The sequence below is a fragment of the Pristiophorus japonicus genome, chromosome 6 (assembly GCF_044704955.1).
Source record: "Pristiophorus japonicus isolate sPriJap1 chromosome 6, sPriJap1.hap1, whole genome shotgun sequence".
In the NCBI taxonomy this organism is placed as follows: Eukaryota; Metazoa; Chordata; class Chondrichthyes; family Pristiophoridae; genus Pristiophorus; species Pristiophorus japonicus.
Window position 1 is genome coordinate 86,419,740 of NC_091982.1, and position 13,297 is coordinate 86,433,036.

The window sequence follows — 13,297 nt, forward strand, 5'->3', positions numbered from 1 at the left end:
GCCATTTAATACGATCTTGGCTGATCCGATCATGGATTCAGGTCCACTTCCCTGCCCGTTCCCCATAACCCCTTTTTCCCTTATCGGTTAAGAAACTGTCTATCTCTGTCTTAAATTTATTCAATGTCCCAGCTTCCACATCTCTCTAAGGCAGCGAATTCCACAGATTTACAACCCTCTGAGAAAATAAATTTCTCCTCACCTCAGTTTTAAATGGGCAGCCCCTAATTCTAAGATTATGCCCCCTAGTTCGAGTCTCCCCCATCAGTGGAAACATTCTCTCTGAATCCACCTTATAATCCCTTATAATCTTATACGTTTTGATAAGATAGATCATCTCTCAATCTTCTGAATGCCAATGAATAGAGGCCCAACCTACTCAACCTTTCCTCATAAGTCAACCCCCTCATCTCCGGAATCAAGCTAGTGAACCTTCTCTGAACTGCCTCCAAAGCAAGTATATCCTTTTGTAAATATGGAAACCAAAACTGCACGCAGTATTCCAGGTGTGGCCTCACCAATACCCTGTATAACTGTAGCAAGACTTTCCTGCTTTTATACTCCATCCCCTTTGTAATAAAGGTCAAAATTCCATTGGCTTTCCTGATCACTTGCTGTACCTGCATACTAATCTTTTGTGTTTCATGCACAAGTACCCCCAGGTCCCTCTGTCCTGCAGCACTTTGCAATCTTTCTCCATTTAAATAATAACTTGCTCTTTGATTTTTATCTGCCAAAGTGCATGACCACACCCTTTCCAACATTATACTCCATCTGCCAAATTTTTGCCCACTCACTTAGCCTGTCCACATCCTTTTGCAGATTTTTTGTGTCCTCCTCACACATTGCTTTTCCTCCCATCTTTGTATCGGCAGCAACCTTGGCTATATTACACTCGATCCCGTCTTCCAAGTCGTTAATATAGATTGTAAATCGTTGGAGTCCAAGCACTGATCCCTGCGGAAGCCCACTAGTTACTCATTGCCAACCCGAGAATGAACCATTTATCCTGACTCTCTGTTTTCTGTTCGTTAGCCAATCCTCTATCCATGCTAATATATTACCCCCAACCCCGTGAACTTTTATGTTATGCAGTAACCTTTTATGTGGTACCTTGTCAAATGCCTTCTGGATGTCCAAATACACGACATCCACTGGTTCCCCTTTATCCACCCTATTCGTTACATCCTCAAATAATTCCAGAAAATTTGTCAAATATGACTTCCCCTTCATAAATCCATGCTGACTCTGCCTGACCGAATTTTGCTTTTCCAAATGTCCCACTACTACTTCTTTAATAATGGACTCCAACATTTTCCCAACCACAGATGTTAGGTTAAATGGTCTATAGTTTCCCGCTTTTTGTCTACCTTTTTTTAATTAAGGTGTTACATTTTCAGTTTTACAATCTCCTGGGATCTCCCCAGAATCTAGGGAATTTTGGTAAATTACAATGAGTGCATCCACTATCCCTGCTGCTACTTCTCTTAAGACCCGAGGATGCAAGCCATCAGGTCCAGGGGATTTATCTACCTTTAGTCCCATTATCTTACTCAGTACCACCTCCTTATTGATTGTGATTGTGTTAAGTTCCTCCCCCCCTATAGCCCCTTGACTATCCACTGTTGGGATATTGTTAGTTTTCTCTACCGTAAAGACTGATACAAAATATTTGTTCAGTTTCTACCATCTTCATGTTCCCCATTACTAATTCCCTGGTCTCGTCCTCTAAGGGACCAACATTTACTTTAGCCACTCTATTCCTTTTTATATAATGCTATAGAAAGTCTTGCTATCTGTTTTTATATTTTGTGCTAATTTACTTTCATTGTCTATTTTCCCTTTCGTAATCATTTTTTTAGTCATTCTTTGCTGGCCTTTAAAAGCTTCCCAATCTTTTGTCCTCCCACTAGTTTTGGCTACTCTGTATGCCCTTGTTTTTAATTGGATACCGTCCTTTATTTCTTTAGTTAGCCACGGATGGCTATCTTTTCTCTTACACCCTTTCCTCCTCACTGGAATATATTTTTCTTGAGAGTTGTGAAATATCTCCTTAAATGTACACCACTATTCATCAACTGTCTTACACTTTAATCTATCTTCCCAGTCTACTTTAGCAAACCTTGCCCTCATACCTTCATGGTCTCCATTATTTAAGCTTAGTACGCTGGTTAGAGATCCAACTTTCTCACCCTCCATCTGAATTTGAAATTCAATCATGCTATTGTAGCCAGAAAGCTATAGGTTTCTAACTGAAGTAGTACAATTATTCTCAAAAGTCTCCCCGAAAAGAACAAGATACAATTGTTCTCCCTGCTCAAAAATTAAATGATTGGTATTGTGAATTGCTCAGACCCAATCACCTGCCTGTTGAATTGGTTTCCATTGGACTGAGAACCTCCACAACTTAAAACCTTTGTTGCTAATAATAAGTAAGTGCAACCTCTATTGTATTGCAACAATCTTCCTTACCACAAGCATGTGGAAAGAGGATGCATAAGGCATATGTCACTGAGAACTGCTGATGTTCAGCTAGATTTAAGTTCTAAGTGGTCTTGGAGCACTGTAAAACAAGTCTTTGTACACACATCTCAGAACAACACTGTAGATGGAGGGGATACTAAAAGGAGTACAACATCTATGTAGAATGATATAGAATTTACAACACAGAAACAGGCCATTCAGCCCAACTGATCTGTGGCGGTGTTTATGCTCCACATAAGTCTCTTCCCACCTTGCTTCATGTATTCCTTTCTCCCTCGTATACTTAGCTAGCTTCCCCCTAAATGTATCTATGCTATTGAGCTGAACAACTTATCTAGTTCCCTTTCCTCTCAGGCTACGACTGTGGTCCTTCCAATCTCCTCCCGGCACCACCCCTTGAGAAATGGCATAAAAGGACATTTTCAGCCGTTGACATCGTTTCACCAGGCGTTCCGCAATTCTCCAACCAAAGTTGTGGCAGGAGATCAGGAGAATCCCCAGGGAATTTCCAGGCACGGTTCTCAAGCAATTAACACTACTCAAGAATAAAGAACTCTGCCAGCAGACTCACTGCATCACTGTCTGATCCTGCAAATATTATGCAAGCAAAACAATTTGCCCAGTATATAAACTATTGTAAAGCTCTGAATAAAATCGAGAATAATGAAAAAATTATACTGGTAAATGACAGAAGCATTTCCAGAAAAAAAACTGTTCCCCTATTGCAGTCTGTAAGTAATGCAAGAGGATTTTTTGATTTTCAGCATGTATTTTGTTGTGCATTTAACTGATATGACCTTTATATTTGTTTACCTGAAGGTTGACTGCTTGCTTCATTTTGCTTGTTATTTGTGCAGGTCATACCCAGGGAGCTGTTGCATACACATTGAAGAAGACAAAGACAGAAGAGGCTGAGAATTGTTACTTTAACCTTAATTGTTTTTCTTCTGCATCATGCATCACTTGAGGCACTGCTAATGTATCCCTGACCTCAATTCATCCAAAGTAATTGTGGATGGGATGGCAAAGCACCAATGGTGAACAGAAGCTCTTAGGGCTGAAATTTTCCTGAAAAATGGATTGAGGCACTTCATCTCTGATGGGATACTTTACTTCTGTTTGATTGATTGGCCGAGGCTTGTCAGAGGCCCTTTGTAGCACAGGGTGAGGGATTGCATCACTCTTGAGGAAAGGCTGGTGACAGAACTGCACGGTTTGGCTATTTGTGCAGAATATAACATGTGAATGCCTTGTCCACAACAACCCCTGGATTGCAGGATACACAAATTGCAGGAAATGAACGTTGATTCAGAAAAAGTAAAATATTTGTCAAACTTAGAATGGAATCAGTCCCAATTGTACATCTTCTGCCAGCACACTCCAAGATCGACAGGGTGCTAAGACTCATTTTTTACACCAATAGAGGAAATAGATGAATGTTCATCTCTCCACAGCCAACCCTATATCCCAGGAATCAAATGGTCCACTCATTACACCAATAGAAATTAGATACTTCATTCCACTGAATCATCAGTGAATTAATTATTTTATAAATAATCTTCTTTTAAAACAATTATTTTGCTGTGACCGGTTATGATGACAAGGTATTGCATCCTGGGATCAACTGCAGAAGATATTTATTTTCTTGTGAATGTGTGCTGTCATTTTTAAAAGGTACAGATCAATCTCAACTTTACAATGATTAAAACTGCATAATTTGGGAAGTATTCAATAAATCTGGATGTCTCAATATGGTTCCTTTTGAGTTTTACATTTTGGTTCAGATCTCTCCCATACTTAGCTCCAACATTTCACTGATGCAAATTTACTTTGGGATTGCACACAAATAACAACAGCTGAGTGTAAAAAGGTAAATAACAAGTACAAATGACTGAGCTGATTTCTTTCAAATGTTTTGACATTTTGGAGTCTAACTTTTGTTTGTGCACAACATCTGAACCTCTGTTGGAGTTTTAACTGTCACCAGAGCAGAAGCTTTATGTTTAAGTGATCATCTCTTACACATAAACGAACAAAAGCAGCTAGCACAGGGAGGTAATGTGCTATTTGTTTGATCCCTCTCAGTTATGCAGAGGATTGTGATCATGCCAGTTTAGAAGAACAATTTGTCTTAGCTCTTTAATTGTGATTTATGTAGCTTCAATTTCTTCTTCTTTGAAAAGAAAATTTCACAGTCTAACGTCATCAGAAGAATGGACTCTTCAAAATTAAATTCAGCTGTGCTGCCTTTGCACACAGAAGAAAAGTTTAATGTAAAATTGGAGTGACACTTTCTGATATTAGAAGAGGTTGCAGCCAAACCATTCAAAGACCAATTAAGACCAATCACATAAGCATCTTAAACATGGCATGTGTTCTGGATGATAAATGGTTGTTGGGGTTGGTCCACTTGATATTCTTACATTGTGCCGATATTAGGATGGACATTTCATGAATCCAGAACGAATTCACAACAGCAACAGCAGGATTTATAGTATAGCATGCCTTCTGTATAGTTACTGATACCAGCAATCAGATATGTTACATTCCATGCACATTTGTTACAAAGTACTTACAGCATAGAAACATGCCATTCGGCCCAACAGTCCATGACGGCGGTTATACTCCACAAGCCTTCTTCACCTAACCCTGTCCTTCTATTTCTTTCTTCCATGTTTGACTCTCTCCAATCCGGTTTCTGCCCCTGCCACAGTACCAAAACGGCTCTCATTAAAGTCACAAATAACATCCTTTGTGACAGTGACAAAGGCAAACTATACCTTCTCATTCTTCTTGACTTGTCTGCAGCCTTTGATACGCTATCCTCTATCCTTCTATCCTCTCCAACACTTCTCCACCATCGTCCAGCTGGGTGGGACTGCACTCGCCTGGTTCCATTCTTATCTATTTAATCGTAGCTCGGGAATCACCTGCAAAGGCTTCAATTCCCACTCCCGCATCGTTATCTTTGGTGTCGCCAACGGATCTATCCTTGGCACCCTCCTATTTCTCATCTACAAATTTCCCCCGGCGACATCATCCGAAAATACACCGTCAGTTTCCACATGTACACTGATGACACAAAGCTCTTCCTCACTACCACTTCTCTCGACACCTCCTCCGTCTCTAAATTGTCGGACATTCAGTTCTGGATGAACAGAAATTTTCTCCAATTGAATATTGGGTAGACCGAGGCCGTTGTTTTCGGTCCCCGCCACAAACTCCGTTCCCTAGCCATTGACTCCATCCCTCTCCCCAACTCTTGTCTGAGGCTGAACCAGACTGCTCGCAACCTTGCTGTGATATTTGACCCTGAAATAAGCTTTCGACCACATATTCGCAGCATAACTAAGATTTCCTATTTCCACCTCCGTAACATCGCCCATCTCCGCCCATGCCTCAGCTCATCCTCTGCTGAAGCCCTCATCCATGCCTTTGTTACCTTTGGACTTGACTATTCCAACACACTCCTGGTTGGCCTCCCACATTCTACCCTAAGTAAAATAAAGGTGATCCAATACTCGGCTGCTCATGTCCTAACTCGCACCAAGTCCCTCTCACCCATCACCCCTGTGCTCACTGACCTACATTGGTTCCTGGTTAAACAATGCCTTGATTTCAATATTCTCATCCTTGTTTTCAAATCACTCCATGGCCTCACCCCTCCCTATCTCTGTAACCTCCTCCAGCCCCACAACCCTCCGAGATGTCTGCGCTCCTCTAATTCTACCCTCTTGAACATCCCTGATTATAATTGCTCAACCATTGGTGGCTGTGCCTTCTGTTGCCTGGGCCCTAAGCTCTGGAATTCCATGCCTACACCTCTCCGCTTCTCTACCTCTCTTCCTCGCTTTCCTCCTTCAAGATGCTCCATAAAACCTACCTCTGTGACCAAGCTTTTGGTCACCTGCCCTAATTTCTCCTTATGCGGCTCGGTAAATCTCATAATACTATGTGAAGCCCCTTGGAACATTTGACTATGTTAAAGGCGCTATATAAATACAAGATATAATGTTGTTATTCTTCATGTGCTTATCTAGCTTCCCCATAAATGCATCTATGCTATTCACTTTAACTGCTTCCTGTGGTAGCAAGTTCCACATTCTAACCACTCTCTGCGTATTTTTTATTAGTGACTATCTTATATTTATAGCCCCTAGTTCTGGTCTCACCCACAAGTGGAAACATCTTCTCTACCTCTACCCTATCGAACCCTATCCTAAAGACCTCGATCAGGTCACCCTCTTAGTTTTCTCTTTTCTGGAGAAAAGAGCCCCAGCCTGGTCACTCTTTACTGATAGGTGCAACCTCTCAGTTCTGGTATCATTCTCGTAAATCTTTTTTGCACCTTCTTCAGTGCCTCTATATCCTTTTTATAATATGGAGACCAGAACTTTTCACCGCACTGCAAGTGTGCTTTATCCTAGGTTCTATATAAGTTCAACATAACCTCTCTGCTTTTCAATGTTATCCCTCTAGAAATGAACCCCAGTGCTTTGTTTGTTTTCTCTGGTATTATTCATGTCCGTCACTACTTTTAATGAGTTGTGTGTCTGTACTTCCTGATCCCTTTGTTCCTCTCATCCACTTAGACATACAGCTGCGATTTCCCCAACCTTAGTGGGTCCATGTCGGATGATATTGCTGGCAGGTCCTGACCTCGCTGCTGGCTCCAGCCTGCAGTCCAAAATGATTTTCCCCTGATTGGGCTTGTTAAGCCCACCCAGCATGTTTGTCGGCGAATTGAAGGAAGAATGTCTAATGACATAATTTGATAACGCGTTATCAGATGGTTTACTTAAAGGGACCATGTGCAAATTTATTTTGACATTTGTGCTGCCAGTGTTTGTTATGTATGCAATAAAGGTACAAACTGAGTACTGTTTAACTAAGCCAGGTACAACCTTGGTTCTGCTTTATTACGGCCCAAATTGCCTGACTCTCAAAATGGTTGGCATTTTATACCTGAGCAGCACCATGTGCGTGTTGCTCAGTGGCCTCCAACAATGATGCCATCTGGTAGCTACAAACAGAATGTACATACATGACATTAACATCCTCTGAGATCTTATCACAGACTTTCACAGGTTGAGACGGTCCGGTGCTTTGTGCTCCCGGGTTGACCGTCTCAGTTCGATTCCAGCCTTGGGTGAGTGTGCGGGGTATATTGTGCCTGATGGCTGGATGACTTGTTGGGGGTGGCAGTGGCCATGTCAGGAATTGCAAGTCAATTTTTATTGAACAGGTCCGTGATAGAAATTCCGGGTTCACTGATGACCCTTGAGTCCTTTGAAGACTGCTGGTAGGTTGGTTAGTCGCCAATCGTTTCTTCGTCCGACTGCTCTGGCTCATCTGTATGCCTCAGCTTTGTTTGATCCATGTGTTTCCTGCAAGTTTGCCCATTCTTGGGCTTAATAACAAATACTCTGTTGCCCTCCTTGGCCATGACAGTACCAGCGATCCATTTGGGACCCTGATCATAACTCAACACATATACAGGATCATTAACAGAAATCTCACGTGACACAGTTGTGCGATTGTGGTACCGTTGTTGACTCAGTCTTCTATATTCAACATGATTACTTAAATCCGGGTGTATAAGAGATAACTTGGTCTTAAGACCTCTTTTCATCATGAGTTCAGCAGGCGAGAATCCCCTGTGAGTGGGTGGGGTCATGTCCTGTAATTGAGCAGTATGCAGGACAAGTGGATCTGTCGTGACCCTTGGGTTACTCTCCTCATGCTTTGTTTGATAATTTGTACTGCACGTTCTGCTTGCCCATTGGATGCAGGCCTGAACAGTACTGACCTTACATGTTTTATGCCATTAAGTTTTACAAACTCCTGAAACTCTTGACTGGTGAAGCACCACCCATTGTCGCTCACCACTATGTCAGGCAGACCATGTGTCGTGAACATCACATTGAGATTCTCTATGGTTGCCGTGGACGTTCTGGATGACATGATTATGCATTCTATCCACTTCAAATAAGCATCCACCACCACTAAAAACTTCTTGCCCAGGAAGGGACCTGCAAAATCTACATGGATCTTGGACCAAGGTTTGAATGGCCATGACCACAGACTCACTGGCGATCCCGCTGGTGCTTTGCTGAGCTGCATGCAGGTGTTGCACTGATGCACGCATGCTTCCAGCTCAGAATCAATTCCTGGCTACCATACGTGGAACCTGGCAATGGCCTTCATCATCACTATACCAGGATGTGTGCTGTGTAACTCACACACAAACTTTTCTCTCCCTTTCTTAGGCATTACAACTCAATTGCCCCGCAATATGCAATCTGCGTGAATAGACAGTTCATCCTTGAGACGAATGTACGGTTTGGCCTCCTTGCTTAGGTATGGCAGACTAATCCCCTTTGAGGATGCAACCCTTTACTACAGATAATAGCGTGTCCTGGCTGGTCCAGGTCTCAACTTGTTGAGCCGTGACAGGGGTACCTTCACTCTCAAAAACATCCATAATTAACATTAAATCTGCTGGTTGTGGCAGTCCCACCTCCGGTGTGGGCAACGGCAACTGGCTTAAAGCATCAGCACAATTTTCTGTGCCATGTCTGTGGCGAATGACATAATTATAGGCAGATAAACTCAGTGCCCACCTTTAGATGTGGGATGAAGCGTTGGTATTGATACCTTTGCTCTCAGAAAACAACAAAATGAGTGGCTTTGGTCTCTAATTCAAACCTCAAACCGAACAGGTATTGATGCATCTTTTTAACATCGTACACATAAGCCAATGCTTCTTTTTCTAGCATACTGTAGGCTCTTTCTGTGTTAGACAACATTTTGGATGCACACGCGACAGGTTTAAGTTTCCTCAACTCATTGGCTTGTTGTAACACACAACCAATTCCATATGACGATGCGTCACAGACCAAAACTAAACGTTTACATGGGTCATAATGTACCAGCAGCTTGTTTGAGCAAAGCAGATTGGTGGCTTTCTCGAAAGCTCTGTCTTGCAATGCGCCCCACACCCAGTTGTTGCCTTTTCTCAATAGCATGCGCAGTAGTTCAAGTAAGGTGCTCAATTTAGGTAGGAAGTTACCAAAGTAGTTGAGTAGACCTAGTAACAAACACAGCTCCATCACATTCTTCAGCTTGGGTGCATGCTTGATGGCTTTGGTTTTCATGTCAGTAGCTCTGATGCCACCAGCGGCGATTTTCCTCCCAAGGAATTCGACCTCCGGTGCCATGAAGAAGCACTTCGAGCGTTTAAGTCTGAGTCCCACTCTGTCCAAATGCAGTAGAACCTCTTCCAGGTTGTTTTGATGTTCCTTGGAGTCACGGCCGGTGATCTTGGAAAACAACGGTTCTAGGAATGGACTTCAGTAGACTTTCCATATTCCTCTGGAATATTGTTGTAGCCGAGTGAATTCCAAACGGGCACCTGTGGTAAATAAACAGTCCTTTGTGTGTGTTACTGCACGTAAGTCTCTTCGACGTCTCGACCAGCTCCTGCGTCATATAGGCCGACGTCAAGTCCAGTTTTGTGAACAACTTCTCTCCGGCTCACGTCGCAAACAAGTCATCAGCCTTCGGTGACGGGTAATGATCTTGTTTCGAAACCCTGTTGATCGTAGCCATGTAGTCTCCACAGATTCTGACTGTGCCACCACTTTTCAGCACAGGAACAATGGGGCTGGCCCATTCATTAAATTCGACCGGTGATATGATCCCTTCATGCTAGAGTCTGTCCAGTTCAATTTTGACCTTCTGCCTCATCATATACGGCACTGCCCGAGCGTTATGATGGACGGGTCTTACATCGGAGTCCACGTGGATCTGCACCTTGGCTCCCGTTAAGTTGCCGATATCCGATTCAAACAGCGAGGGGAACTTGCTCAATACTTGGGCACATGTATCTTCCGACGACGACAACGCCTTTATGTCGTTCCAGTCGCATCTGATTTTCTCCAACCAGCTCCTGCCGATACGTGTTGGGCCATTGCCTGAAACAATCCACAGCGGTAACTCGTGAACCGCACCATTATACGTCACTTTAATTTGTGCACTGCCTATCACCTTTATCTGTTCTTTGGTGTACGTCCGCAGCTTGGCGTTAACAGGGCTCAGCCTGGGCCTCACAGTCTTGGTATCCCACAGCTTATTAAATGCCCTCTCGTTCATGATCGATTGACTTGCCCCTGTGTCCAGTTCCATCAATACTAGTATCCCGTTAAACTTCACATTAATCAAAATTGGTTTACTCTTGGTTATGAAAGAGTACAGTCCATACACTTCCCCCTCTGGCATCTCGGATTGCGTATCCGGATCCGCGCTAGTCTGACTCTCATCCTCCATGTGGTGTGTCACAGCTCGCTTGCTCATCTGCGGACACTTGCGCTAGAGATGCCCCACTCTCAGACAGACTTTGCAACTATATTGCTTATATCGGCACTGCTGGTGCCGATGATTTCCCCCACAACGCCAACAAGGAGAGGTCGGATACATTCTCGTTGGCAGACTTTGGGCAGCCACAGGTTTCACGAAAGCAGCCGGACAGGCCCTGCCATGTGCTGCTCTGCCGACCGCCGAATCAATTGCATTTACAGTACTTGTTGAGGTTCGGTTCTTCACTGATATTTGCTTTAAATCCCTGTCCGTCGTCATACATGATTGAGCGATCTGGATGGCCCTTTTTAAATTCAAATCCTCCACTGTCAGAAGTTTGCGCAGGATCACCTTGTGGTTGATACTGACAACAAAGAAGTCCTGCAGCATGTCTGCCAACACCGTCCCAAACTTGCACGGTCCCTCTAGATGTCTCAGGTCGGCAACGAATTCCACCACGCTTTGTTCCTCCGATCGAACGTGTGTATAAAACCTGTACCTCGAGATGATGATGCCGTCGTCTGGCTTGAGGTGCTCCCATACCAATGTACACAACTCCTCATACGTTTTCTGTGTTGGATCAATAGGCATGAGTAGATTCTTTATCAGACTGTAGATCTTTGAACCGTGCACAGTGAGGAACATGGCCTGACGCCGATCTGCATTGTCGACCCCCTTCATTTTGTTGGCCACGAAGTACTGGTTCAAACGGCTCACAAAGTCTGCCCAATATTCTCCCTCCATGAATCGCTCTAAAAATCCAATCGTACTCATTTTGCAAAAAAAGGTTCTTGTATTCTCATCGCCAAATGTTATGTATACAATAAAGGTACAAACTGAGTACTGTTTAACTGAACAAGGTAAAATCTGGTTCTGCTTTATTACGGCCCAAAGTGCCTGACTCTCAAAATGGCTGGTCTTTTATACCTGAGCAGCAGCCTGTGCGTGCTGCTCAGTGGCCTCCAACAATGACGCCATCTGGTGGCTACAACAGAATGTACATACATGGCAATGTTCTGCAGCATTGAAGTGCTTCAAACACTGACAATCATTGCACAAAGGTGCACGGCTACATCCAGGCTATCCCATGACTCCCTCCATGTGCTTATGAAGGGAGTCACAACACGCAGGGAGGTTCTCTTCCCTTCCAATGGTAGAAGAGACCTCCCCAAGAGACCAACACAGCCTGATTGTACATTGCACTGGAGGACACAAGCAGGGATGTTGTCAGGAGGACTTGTCTGCAGTAGCGCAAACTTTTCAATTATCTCATTCGGTCAGGAAACGTTACTGCAAAGCCACACTCAACCTCATCCTGCTGTGCCAATCATCATATCCCCATCACTTTGTCTTCCCTACCTTACTCCTGCACATCATTACTCACACCAACTCACCTTGTACCTCCACCCATCCCTCTCTATCTATATTATCACTTCACCATCTCACTAGCTAACCCTCACACTCACCCTCATCCTAGTCCAACCATGCCAACTAACAACACACAAGGGTAGGCACTTGGGTGTTTTATGCAATGTTCATGTAAAATTTTTGATAATATGGTGTCAAACATTGGAACATTTATTTTGAACACTTTGCATTATTGGACAGATCTGTGTGCACCTTTGGAAGTGGCTAAGTGAGTTGTAGTGAATGATGAGACATAACTGTAACCCCGCAATGATGTTGGGTGGTGCCAACCGGGTGCATCATGTGGCAGCTAGGGTGTACACTGTCAAGTGAGGCCATTCCTGGCATCCCGGGTAGCAATGTATTTGAATGCTGATGCCCTCTGTCCTGTGCAGCATCAGTTGATTGTGCAGAAGGTTAGTGTTTTTGTTGGTGCTGCTGGTGTGCCTGGTGCTGCTGCTTTTGGGGCTGATCATGATGGGATTCTGAGGACCAGGGTGAGATAATTTCAAGGGCACCAATGCTGATGTAATCAATGGCAGGTGAAAGGGATGACAGAAGGGATTCAATGATGAGAGGGATTGTTCAAATGAGGTGACATTGGATTGCCTCCCCCACGACTGCATGTCGGGTCTATTCAGCATTGACAAACCCAACATCTGACCCGCTGTCAAAAAAAAACATTTTCCCACCCGACCTGCCACCGATCGTGCCCGCTGACTCCCTGAAAAATTCCCCCTGCTTTTCCAAGAAGTATATGGCTACCTTATTCTTCCTACCAAAATGTACTATCTCACATTTATCTATATTAAAGTTCATTTGCCAATTACATGCCCATTCTGCAAGTTTATTAATGCGCTGTCATACTGTTTGATGCATTCAAGTCCCAGATGAGTCACAAATTCCTCCAGCAGCTTAATATCAGGACCTTTATGGTCACTGGGTCAAAATCCTGGCACTCTGTACCTATCTTAACAGGTTCAAGAGGAAGGCTCATCGCCACCTTCTTAAGTGCAAGGAGGGATGGGCAATAAATGGTGGCCTTGCT

The 13,297-nt window shown here is 43.6% G+C and overlaps 1 long non-coding RNA gene across 1 annotated transcript in view; it reads left to right on the forward strand.

Annotated features, from left to right (window-relative positions):
- Positions 1-4,053, forward strand: part of LOC139265184 (uncharacterized) — a 106,458-nt gene extending 102,405 nt beyond the window's left edge. Inside the window, exon 4 of the long non-coding RNA XR_011593492.1 lies at positions 3,342-4,053. This is a non-coding gene — a long non-coding RNA (uncharacterized lncRNA). The remainder of the gene's footprint in view (positions 1-3,341) is intronic.
- The last annotated feature ends 9,244 nt before the right edge of the window (positions 4,054-13,297 follow it).